The following is a 12,802-nucleotide window of genomic DNA, read 5'->3' on the forward strand; positions in this document are numbered from 1 at the left end:
TGTTGCCTAGTGCAAAGGTAGTGTTCAGTTCTCGTATGGCCCTGGGGTAAAAACTGTTCTTAAGTCTGTTTGTTCGGGATTTGATCGACCTGAAACGTCGACCAGAGGGCAGATGAACAAACAGACGGTGGCCGGGGTGGGATGGATCTTTTATTATTTTGCCTGCTCTACTGAGGCAGCGTAGGCTGAACAGGTGCTCCAGGGAGGGCAGTGAGCAGCCGATGATCTTCTGGGCTGTCGTGATGACCCTCTGAAGGGCCTTCCTGTCCTTTTCTGAGCAGCTGGCATACCATGTGGTTATACAGTATGCCAGCACACTCTCGATGGAGCAGCGATAGAAGGACAACATGAGCTTCTCCTGCAGGTTGGTTTTCCTGAGGATCCTCAGGAAGTGGAGTCTCTGCTGTGCCTTCTTTACTGTGGTGATGGTGTTGGTAGACCAGGTAAGATCCTCTGCGATGTGCGTACCCAGGAACCTGAAAGCTGGTACCCTTTCCACACAGACCCCATTGATGTAGAGTGGGTCGTAATCTACACTGGTTTTTCTAAAGTCAATTATAAGTTCCTTTGTTTTGGAGGAGTTCAGGACCAGATTGTTCACTGAACACCATGCTGCCAGCCTTTGGATTTCATCCCTATAGGCTGTCTCATCTCCTTCTGAGATGAGTCCAACCACAGTCGTGTCATCCGCGAACTTGATGATGGTGTTGGTGGGATGGGTGGGGGCGCAGTCGTGAGTGTAGAGGGAATATCCTTTATAGGGTGAGACCATTCGAAGAAATATAATTAGAATGATTCTAAATATAGTAATCATTCATTTATTATATTCTAATAGTTAGAACTACTTGGTATAAAATAGTACTAAATACTATTAGTAATATTAAGAAATAATATTAGTTTATTAGAATAGTAGTGCGAAACACATTATGCTTTTTATCTGTGATTTAATGATTTTGGTCAATGTTTTTACCTTTTTGGTATTAATTTCTCTCCTCATTTTTAATATAATGATGGTGCACAACTTTTTTTTAGGGAAAGGTGACAATAAAACGTGACCCATTCTTTCTATTCAGAGATGCTGCCTGTCCCGCTGAGTTACTCCAGCATTTTGAATCTATCTTCGGTGTAAACCAGCATATGCAGTTCCCTCCACCACATGTTTTCTCCTTGTCTGCCTTCAAATACCACTGCACTTCAAGTTTAGGTGTCTTTCTCTAATGAGAGAAGGAGGCAGGAGCAAGGATTATTCATAATCTTACAGCCATTATGGCTGCTCTAGCTCAGTAGAAGACTCCTTTGAATTTGAAGTTGGTGCAAGACACCTCTGTCCCTAACAGTATTGTACATTAGTGTGAAGAAGAATAACTGACATCGCAATTAAATTTGGACATAGGCTTAGATCAGAGGATTGGGCCCAACTTGATGGTGCGGGCTAATAAATACCTGGCATTCTGTCCTTGGGTTTGGCATTTACTGGTCCTTGGCCTTTTGCCGGTTGAAGTCATTTACTGCTTCTTTTAAGGAATTGGCACCATGCTAAAACTTGTGGTAAGCCGGTAGCTGTGTCAGCGAGCATGGCAGGTAGCCAGGTATGTCTGAAGCAGGACAGCAAGGGTAAGACGTGCTCAATAGCTAGACAGACCCATCCAGGCTACATGCCATGTTTGTAGTTTTATCTTTTCATTTCATATATGGCATCATTTGTGTAATATGTGCTTATTTGTCATTGCCATGTATTTATCTATGCCAACTGTGTACTTGATTACTGTCACCTTATTGACCCCCCACCCACCCAAACCTTTCCATAAGCCAATGTATGCCATCATCAAATTATTTAAATTTCTTTTGAATTCTTTTTTTTATTTGTTCCAAATCTAGAGAGTGCTTTGTGGTAGTTTATACTAATTCACAACAAATGCAGTTTGCCAGGTCTTATTGCAAGCAATTGTAGTTGTGCTATTATTACAGTACATTATGTCTCTGAAATCTTTTCAACTCCCAACTGGTGAAAGATTATTAGTGAGAAAGTGCTTGTAGTATAGGAAGAACATATGATTTAAAAAATACACAAGGATTACCCAATCAATAGAATAAGAAATTAATATTTGCTAAAGAGACAGGGGTATATACTTATACCAATCTATTTGGTGTGGCAGGGACAATATTTTATAAAATAATAATTTAAATCAATAGGTGACATTTGTTTGAGTTTGTGACTTAAGTTTTAAAAAAGTTGTGAACTTTAATCAGATCAATCAATGACCACTCTTCAGCAAGGCTGAGGGCAGACACATACCAATGGATTTAAATATCAGTAATTACTTGGGTAATTTCTAACATTTTCCCATGTAGCTGACTGCAATTTTTATATGTACATGCACAACACAAAAATCCCCAAAAATCGCTCATTTGTGCTTGAGAATATGCTCTGTGATTTTGAGGCAATCAGGTAAGTTTTGGATAATTTACCATCTTAATCACGTTAAAATGAGTATAAAACAAGTTTTAACCATATTTGTTTTTTAATAATTCAAAACATGAAAATATTCTTCTTTAGTTCAATCTCTGATAGTAATGGACAGTATCTTCACTGGCCATCAAAATACTTATTTTCAGTTATTTTGTAGATTCTGCTTATTCTGTATGTGATAGTATTTATGCACTCAAGATCCTGCTGCCTTGTAAGACCTTACCTTTGGCAATCAGACCAATTTATACTTCTAAGGTTGTTGGCTGCTTGCTCCAAACGTTGGCTGGAGCAGCATCGCTTGTGCTGAAGAGACCAATGCGGGAGTGACCAGTCTCTGTCGCAAAGGTCACATTTGTGTGTGATCTCTGGTTTGTTGAAGTTGCTGTGCTCCTTTCTGCGTGCCCGCTTGTCTGCCGCTGCGTTCATCAGTTTCTCTTCCCCCATTTTGAGATGTTGGTTCAGGGTACACCTCCACCTCGTGCGGTCAGCTGCAAGGCTCTCCCAGGACTCTACATCGATGTCAAGCGCCTTCATATCTCTCTTGCAGACATCCTTATAACGTAGCTGGGGGCGGCCGATGGTTCTCCTCTCAGATGTCAGCTCTCCATAGAGGATGTCTTTTGGAATGCGGTGTACATAGCCCAGCCACCGCAGCCTGCGCTGCCTGAGTAGAGTGTACATACTGGGAAGGCCAGCGTGAGACAGAATCTCGGCGTTGGACACTATGTCTTGCCAGGATATACCCAGGATATGGCAGATGCTTCTAAGGTGGAAGGTGTTGAGTCTTCTCTCCAGTCTAGCATATATAGTCCATGTCTCACTGCCGTACAGCAGCGTGCTGTTGACACAGGCGTTGTAGACTGCTACTTTGTCTTCACTGTCAGCTTTGGGTTGGTCCACACTCGAGTTGTGAGGTGAGCAGGAGTTGTGGCTGCCTTCCCGATCCTCTTGTCAATCTCTGTGTCCAAGGAGAAGTTGTCGGTGATGGTGGAGTCGAAGTACGTGAACTGATGGACAGCATCGAGTTCGTAGTCGTCGATGGTGACGACAGGCGGTATCCAATGTATAATACTGGCATTTATCGAGGAATCTGTGCTGATGGCTCGCTATTAACTGCAGCAAGTGACGTTTTGTTTGGAAAAGGTATCACAAAATGCTGAAGTAACTCGGATCAGGCGGCATCTCTGGAGAGAAGGAATGAGTGACGTTTCAGGTCAAGACCCTTCTTCAGACTGTCTTTTGTTTGTAAAATGTTGTTCGCCATTGTATTCACCACAAAGAAAGTAAAAGAAACGTTCCAGTGCAAATCCGTGCCTTCCATTTTTAGAATTTCCATTTTTTTCCTTCTGCACCAGTGACAATAATTGAGCCCATTTCCAGTTAGTACTATTTTAACATTCTAATTTTAGCCTTTTCTGTTTTGTCAGCCCACTCTCTGTGGGTGGATGGCAAACACCAGTGTTACATGAATGTGCAGAAATTACACTCAATTTGTAATAAGCCCTCAAAGCATTGCCAGTCGAGCAAAACCCTCCGGGTGTCTTTGTGAGCTATATCTCGCTTCCTATCTGCCAGGACAAGTGACTGATGAGGTTTCATGACTTAGTTTCATAATTGTTTGATTTCGCTCTGGAAAAATAATTTAGGTACTGTACAGTCCCATAAAAGGAGTTTAAAAAGTTGACGCATGTGTCACCTCTGAAACTATCATTATTTCCCAAGTTTCTGTCAAGAAACTTCCTGTTAAAATCAAGTGGGACTTCAACTGATTCTTCATAGGCTATATTTGACCACACAAATGATTTGTGATGTCTCGAACATCCGCTGGGTGAAAACATTTATTTCCATCTTCACCCAGAATGACTGATCACATATTTTAAGACCCTTCTGCAAAATCTGCAAAAAATCTTGTATGTGTTCAACGAGATCTCTCACTTTTCTAGTATCAGAGCTAATGTCCAAGCTGCTTAAGGACAAATTCTCCCCATCTCAGAAATCCATCTGGTCAGCCTTTGTTGCACTCCCCTCTATCAAGAATATATCTTTGGATGGGGGAAACACAATATTGTAGCTGTTGTTAAGGGCGTATATAATTGCAGCAAGCTAACTTTACTCGTACTCCAAATCCTCCATGCAATAAAAACTAACATAATGTTCACCTTCCTAATTGGTTGGTAAATTGCTGTGTGGTGTTCCATGTCCAAGGATGCTTAAATCCACTGTGTATCAACTTTTCTCAATCTCTTGCCATTCAGAAAAATATTATTTTTGTTCTATTATGTTAGAATATACGTACATTCAAATTTAAAATCCTCGTCCATCTGCCTGAAACTATTCTACACGCTCCTCACAATCCATGCTGTTATGTATTGTATTGTGAACAAACTTGTATATATTGTACATGGTCCAATCGTATAAATCATTAACAGTGTTATCTCCTGCACCAAACCCTGTGACACCTGACGTCACAGGTTCCTATGGTCAGTTTATTCATGCCTTGGTGTGTTCATTTACTGGCATGGACTGATTACTGATTATCCCAGTCCCATGTGCTCTAACCTCTCATATGACACTCTATTGAAGGTCTGCTAAAGGACCAAATACATCAGTTCTTCCCCCTTATCTATTCTAGTTAAGATTTTAAAATGCTAGGCGATTTGTCAAGCATTATTTCCCTTTCACTATTTTCACTATTTTGCAAATTGCTCCACCAACACTTTTGCACTGTTATTAGATTTTCTCCGCCACTGATATCAATCTAATTGGTGTCCACATTTATGGTTTTCTCTTCCACCTCTCAAGTTCTGGAATTACATTTGTTATCTTTTCAATCTGTGGGAACGGCTCTGGAGTCGATGGAATTTTATAATATGACAACCCATGCATCCATTGTCTCCACAGCCATTACTTTCAAAACCTTGGAATACTGGTGAACAGGTCCTGTTGGCTTTCAGTCCCATTATTTTTTTCTCTTTGTTTTAATGATGTTCATTTCTTTCTGCCCCTCATTCATTCAATGTGTTCATTTCTGCTTTTTCTTGTAGGCTTTTTGTGAAATATTTAGTTCATTTCTCAGCCACTTTGAAATGTTCTAGATACTTTCTCCTATCTCAGACTGCAAAGGGCATTAATTTTGCCTGATTTCCTTTTTACATATCTATAGAAACTTTAAAAATCTGTTTTGCGATCCTTGCTAGATTACTTTCGTATTCCATTTTCCCTTTTTGCTTGTCAAGGCCTTGATCCTTCTTTAGGGACGACAATATATGCCAGATCCCCAAATAAATGGGGGAAAAGCTGACGGGGAAAACAATATCTGACACATACTTTGAATTTATCCTCTGCACAATTACAGTTTATTTGATTTCCCTAGTCGGATTCTAAATGAAGGTATTCTGCGATTACTGCAAGGCCTTGTTATAGGTCTTGAGGGCCTGTTGATAAATCCCAACGGCTAGTCTTCGCTCTTAGTTGCTTAACAGATTCCACTTCACAGGTGGGTGGCTCTACCGATCAAGTGTAAAGTGAGTCAATTTCCTGCTCAGTACTCATGGTGCAGTTATAACTTGGCCTAATCGTTATGAAAATCAAAAAACAATTCTGATAAAGGCCAGAAATGTTGAACCATCTTCTTGTCATCTGGCTGTTTGTTTATTTTTTAAATCTTTTTTATTTTGCAAGCTGTTATTGTGCTAAGTAACTTGAAATATTTCAATGTATGTTCAGTTATTTTTGAAAAATGTGCAGTTTATTTAAAATATGTTACACGCTGTAACATGGGAAATTCTATTTTATATACATCATTCTGAAATGACAAAATACTCTTCCATTTTTATCCTCAATGTGATACAAGTTGACAAGCTTGCAACACTTATGTTCCATAGGGAAAATGCTGTATATTTTGGGTTTTTTGAATTGATCAAAAATCCATTTTGTGTTTAGTATTCTCACTTTGTGTTAAGTATTCTGTCAGAGAGCTAGATTTTTTTTCATATAAGATAAATTGGACATGTAAGGATTTTGGCCATGTTGAGGTTTGGCCTCTTGATTGGGATGCTGTTACAGGTCTGTTAGTAAGTGGCTAGTTTTAGTTTTTAGTTTTAGAGATACAGCGTGGAAACAGGCCCTTTAGCCCACTGAATCCCTGTGGATCACCGATACACTAGTTCTATCCTACACGCCAGGGACAATTTATAGAAACCAATTAACCTACAAACCTGCATGTCTTTAGAATGTGGGAGGAAACCGGAGCACCCGGAGAAAACCCACACAATCACAGGGAGAACAATCAAACTCCGTATAGACAACACCTGTAGTCAGGATCAAACCTGGGTCTCTGGCACAGCGAGGCAGCAACTCTATCGCTGCACCACTGTGCCACTAGTATTACATCAATCTGAAGCAGTCTGAAGAAGGAACCTGACCCAAATCGTCACCTGTCCATGCTCTCCAGGAAGAACATGACCTGCTGAGTTACGCCAGCATTTTTTTGTCTTTCCTTTAGTATTACCTCAATACCTGTCCATTGCACATAACCATGCAATAAAGGTAGCTCTTCAACGTGAGATGGAACTGTTTTACAATTAATTTACATTAAGGTCTCTCGGATGAGGATTTCTTTCCCCTTAAGTGGCGAAATCAGATCCAGCGCACACCTGCACATTCACATTCATTGTATGAATCGGCACGTATTGCAGCTGTCTGAATCCCTGAATTCTGTCCTCCTTTGCCCTTCCAAATAACACCCTTGATAGTTTATGCATTGGTGCTGTGCATCCTGAATTAAAACTGTTGTGCTTAAAACCGAACTGGTTGGTTTGCAAAAACAGATTGGTATGATTAAATCTTTGCATTTGTGCAATGTTAATGTATCTATTTTGAAACCTTTTTTAGGATTTAGGCGGATCTATGTTTTGAATTTCAATACAGTTCAGAAATTGCTTTCATTTGAACTTTTCACATCCCATGTCTATTTTGCATTCCTAGCAGAGTTTGCTTCTCTCAACTGATATTTGTTTTTCATGCTTGCTCTTGTCCTCTGTCTCATCTGCAATCTACTTACTACCAGCTCTGGGTTTCTACGTTCTTTAAAGGATAGGATAATGTTTTCTTTCTAATGTCACATTTTTCTTAAAAGTTTGGCATTGCTGTACCCCACAGATGAGCACCAAGCCATTTTCTCCAGGACCATCTCTGATTTCATCACCTCTGGCAATCTGCTTCCAACCTCATCATTCCCCAGCCCAGCAGGGCCTGTTTCCACCTCTGCCCAGAAATCCAAAAGTAGAACTGCTCCTGCTCCTGCCCCATTGAGTTCATCTTCACAAACCTCAATGTTATCCTATCCCCCCCCCCCCCCCCCAGGCCCCCATCCACTCATCTTTACCATGCACGTTCATTCCCTCTACACTTCCATCCCCCGCCAGGAGGGACTTAAGGCCCTTCATTTCTTTTTCGAACAAAGGGCCAATCAATTTCCCTCTATAAACACTCTCCACCATTGCCTGACTGAGGCCACATCAAACAGGAGGAGCAGCACCTCATATTCTGCCTGGGTAGCTTACAACCCAGCAGTATAAACATTGAATTCTCTAATTTTAGATAACTTCTACTTGCGCTCCCCTCCCCTCCCCTTCCCCCTTGCCCCCTTCCTCCACCCAAGTAGTTTTACCAGTTCCACAGTTCTCCACATTGTTTCCCTCTTGAGATCACATCTTCCCGAGCCAACAATGGGTTTAGCGGGCACCTCCCTGCCCGAGGTCATTTGTGGTCCACTTTGATTGGTTGTGGTCTTTTCTCGCCTCCAGCCCTGCACCACCCTCCCCCACTTTCCATCTGAAGAAGGGGCCCCACTCAAAACGTCACCGAGTTTTTCTCCAGTGATGCTGCCTGACCCGCTGAATTACTCCAGCACTTTGTGTCTAACTTTGGTATACACCAGCATCTGTATTATAAACCTCTTAATAGAGAAATTAATGCCTGGTAAATTACAGCATTATGTACCTTAATAATCTACACTAATCATTTTGTGAAATGCTCGTATGAAATTTATCAGTTATTGATTTGTATTCTGGCAAATTTTGCAACCATATCTATAGTGCATTTGGATTCGTACTGTAGTGTATTACATAATTCAACCAGTCTAAGAGCATCAAAAACTGTTAAACATACCAGAGTATCTTTTGGATCAAACATTTCTCTGGAGAAAATTACTGATTGCCAGGCATGTAATTTATTTCTGGTCTTTTTCATTTGAAATCCATCTAGTTATTGCCACACTTCAGGTGCCATACTAGTATGATGTCATAAATATGGAAATAGCAAAAGCAATCTATCCATGACCATAATTTATGCTACATTGTGGTTGGAAGCCAAAGAAGAATGACCAGTTTTACTAATTTAACCATTGTGTTCCGGTAACTCTCCACTAGAAGAAACGTTTTAATTACTCATGTTGCTTAACGATGAATCATCAGAGCCTTTTGTAGACTTAAAATAACTCAAAGCTAGAATGAAATCTGCTAACACAAGCTATGGGGCATTCAATGAGAAGTCATAAATTGATGCAGTGTGGAAACAGGCCCTTCCATCCAATTCGCCCACACCGGCCACCAATGTCCCAGCTACCCTTGTCCCACTTGCCTATGCTTGGTCCATAACCGTCCAAACCTGTCCTATCCATGTACCTGTCCAACTGTTTCCTAAACGATGGGATAGTCAAGGTGTGTAATGATTTTATTATTGGGCTTTCGTTTTTTGTTAAGATGTTATTTATTCAGAAGTATATTTGAATGCCCGTGCCTGTGAGTTGGCACAAATTCATTATGAAATCCTAATACATTTTTTTGGCCTTCCCAACGTAAATCATTAATCTATAAGTTCATAAGTGATAGAAGCAGAAATAGACCATTCGGCCCATCAAGTCTACTTCGCCATTAAATCATGGCTGATCTATTTCTCCCAACCCTATTCTCCTGCCTTCTTCCCATAGCCCATATCACCCACACCAATCAAGAATCTATCTATCTCTGCCTTAAAGATGACCATTGACGGCCTGCACAGCCTTCAGTGGCAATGAATTTCACAGATTCACGACCCTCTAACTAAAGAAATTCCTCCTCGTCTCCTTCCTAAAGGAACTTCCTTTAATTCTAAGGCTATGACCTATAGTCCTAGGCAGTCCCACTAGTGAAAACATCCTCCCTCCATCCACTTTATCCAGGACTTTCACTATTCAGTATATCTACTAGTTGAGAAAGTTTACTGCATAACCATTTTAATCCATCATAATTATTTGTCCGATGATGTGCCAGAAAGACTAGTATCGTTTCCAAACTTCAGGACTTGGGAAAAAACTTGTGGTCAATGAAGTCGTTTAGAAACATTGTCACTCTTGTAATGTATAGGATACATTATTGGAATTCAATACAAAACTAGGATGATTATTCTATGAGGCATTGGTAAGACTGCATCTGGAGTATAGTGTACAGTATTGGTCTCTGTTTTTATGGAAGGGTGTTAATGTGTTCAAAGCAGTTCAGAGAAGAAGGGTCTGAAGAAGGGCCTCGACCCAAAACGTCACCCATTCCTTCTCTCCAGAGGTACTGCCTGTCCCGCTGAGTTACTTCAGCATTTTGTGTCTACCTCAGAGAAGATTTACTAAACTGATTAATGTAAAATAATGAAAACATTAGGCAAGCTAAGCTTGCATCCACTGGAGTTCAGAAAAGCAAGAGGGGACTTGATAGAAACATGTAAGTAAGATCCAGAGGGCTCGTTGACAGGGTGTATGTAAAGATGTTTTCCATTGTAGGAGAATCCAGATCAAGAGGCTGCTCATTTAAGACAGAGAAGCAGATGTTTTTTTTCTCTCCGAGGTCCATGTGCTTTGCAAACTCTTTTCCTCTTGGTGGAGGCAGAATCTTTGAGAATTTTTTTAATATAGAGAGAGACTGCTTCTCAATAATCAAGGAGCTGAAAGGTTATCACAAAGGATTGCAATATGGAGGATACAGTCAATTCAGCCACAATCTTGTTAACATAAAAGAGCTAACTTGAGGGATTGAATGGCCTACTCCTGCACCTAATTTTTTGTGCTTACAACACAGCAACTAATCTCCAAGAATGTTCAGCAGACTGCAATATACGAATGAATAGATCATCTGCTTTCTTGATTAGTATATCTGCAAGGGAAGTGGCACGGCTGGAACATGCTGGCGTGCGACATGTCTGCTTTCTTAAATGTACATTTTATGATTTGAAGGAAACAAGAATCAGATGCATTCACATTTACTTAGAGAATGGTTTTAACCCGTGATTGGAGAGTCATTTGCCTAGAAAGTTGATTTCATATTCTTTTGGTGTACTTGCTTCAGTATTTCTCCCACAAATATTTAAAGAAATACCATATCTTTGCATACAAAACTGTACACTAGAACAGAAGCTATAGAATTGTGAAAAGAAACATGCAGAATTCAAAGTTGCTACTTCATTGACTCACATCCCAGCCATCAATGCAGCAATGCTTAAAAAGAAACTTTGCCACTTCTGTCACAATCCAAGAGCAGAAAGATTGCCAATGAGGTGGGAGAAACTGGATTATTGGGGAAACTGCGTTGTGAACCTCACTTATACAATCATCTACCCCAAGCCAAAAGGAGATGTGGGTTGAACAAGGACTGGTTGCACCATTGAGTACAATATTCATTGGCATAGCGGCTATGATCAATCAAGGCAGCACCACTGTCTAAAGTTCAAGCTAATCCAGTCAAAACAGGCCAATATACACTGGGAGCAAGATATCAGTATTACAGTGAATAGCTTTCAATTGCCCCCTCAATTCCTTATCCCATGTATTGGGTTCTTAGTTATATTGAGTGATCAGCTAGGGTTCAATTTCTGCCAGCAGTGGAGGAAATGTACAGTGGGTGCAGGCAAACCTTGACTGGAACAAGGTGAATTAAACATGGAAGCACAGGCCCAATTTCACAATGTGTGCCTTTCACCCAGAAATATTCATTAGTGCAAACTATTCAGTAAATACTGCATTGCTAATATAGAAAAAGTATTACTTCAATGGATCCAAATTTTATGTTGATGTTCAAAAAGGTGTCAAAATATAATGCATCTTACATTGAATGGTATTACCCTTTATCCATTATCTGTGCACTGTGGATGGCTTAATTGGATACATGTATATGCATTCATTCGTCTTTGATGGATAACACACAAAGAAAAGATTTTCACTGTTCCTCAGCGCTTGTGAAAATAAGAAACTAAATGAAAAAATCATTGTAGAGGAATAGTTGCAAATCTGAATATTTATATTTTAAAATTGGATTTCGCCCATTTTTGGTTGCTAAATGGATGCTGTGTTTAGGCTGCATTTCGCAGTCCCTCAGGATCAAGCTGATCAGTTTCCACTCATGTTTTGTGGGTTCTGAAACTAATGTGGGAATCCAAATTCTTCCACAACTGTTGTGTTTGTTATCTGATGGCTGAGTCTGTGAGCTGGTGAACAACGTCTACCCTTTTACAGAGAGGTTCTTTCTGTGTTATTTTTGTAATATAAAAATGGAGAGAAGGGAAGTGCAGGAAGCAAGACAATAATATCTTCATGATGTCTGGTAATTCCCTATTTTTCTGCTCTCTTCCCCCTGTCATCTGCCAACCATTTTTCTCTGGAACTGCACCCACAAGTCCATTCCATTCCTTTTAAGATGCCACAAGTCCCTCTGGCTCATGAGATCATATTGTAAGCACAGCGCTAATCTCTAATGTGAAAAGGTGCTGTCAGTCCTTAATAACTAAATCTGGGCAAGCAGATCAGTCACACAGGCAGCATGGTAGCAAAGCACTGAATATCCTACTTCAAAGTGTCATTGGCATCTTAATGGGGAGTTTACTACTTTTTTAACTGAGTGAATTGTATTATAAAAATTAGCCTGTGCTAAGGAATTGGGCACAAAATTGTTCAATTTAATTTTTCAATGGGTGGTATATTGATTGATAAAGCATGCAATAATGAATAATCATGGTCAAATGAATTATGTATTTTTTAAGCATAAGTGGGTGCAAATTCAGTTTCTTGGCATAGTGTTTTTGCAGTCGACATTTGTTTGTTCATAATTGGAGGCAATTTCACAAATTCATCATTTTAGTTTTATGGTAAACTGAAAAGCAAAGAGTTCATTTTAAGGTGTGACCTATGTGCATTGATAAATATCAGAATATATCAATAATGACATCTTTTTGTTATTTTGATTTATTGTAATGTATTATTTTAATATTTTATTTTGAAATGTAATTTCTGTTTGTTGCGCAAGAACTGAT

General features: G+C 39.9%; 1 protein-coding gene across 6 annotated transcripts in view; it reads left to right on the forward strand.

Annotated features, from left to right (window-relative positions):
• Nucleotides 1-12,802, forward strand: part of clec16a (C-type lectin domain containing 16A) — a 172,602-nt gene that overhangs the window by 120,201 nt on the left and 39,599 nt on the right. The gene's annotated exons all lie outside the window — the stretch shown is intronic.

This window comes from Rhinoraja longicauda, chromosome 21 (genome assembly GCF_053455715.1).
Source record: "Rhinoraja longicauda isolate Sanriku21f chromosome 21, sRhiLon1.1, whole genome shotgun sequence".
NCBI lineage: Eukaryota > Metazoa > Chordata > Chondrichthyes > Rajiformes > Arhynchobatidae > Rhinoraja > Rhinoraja longicauda.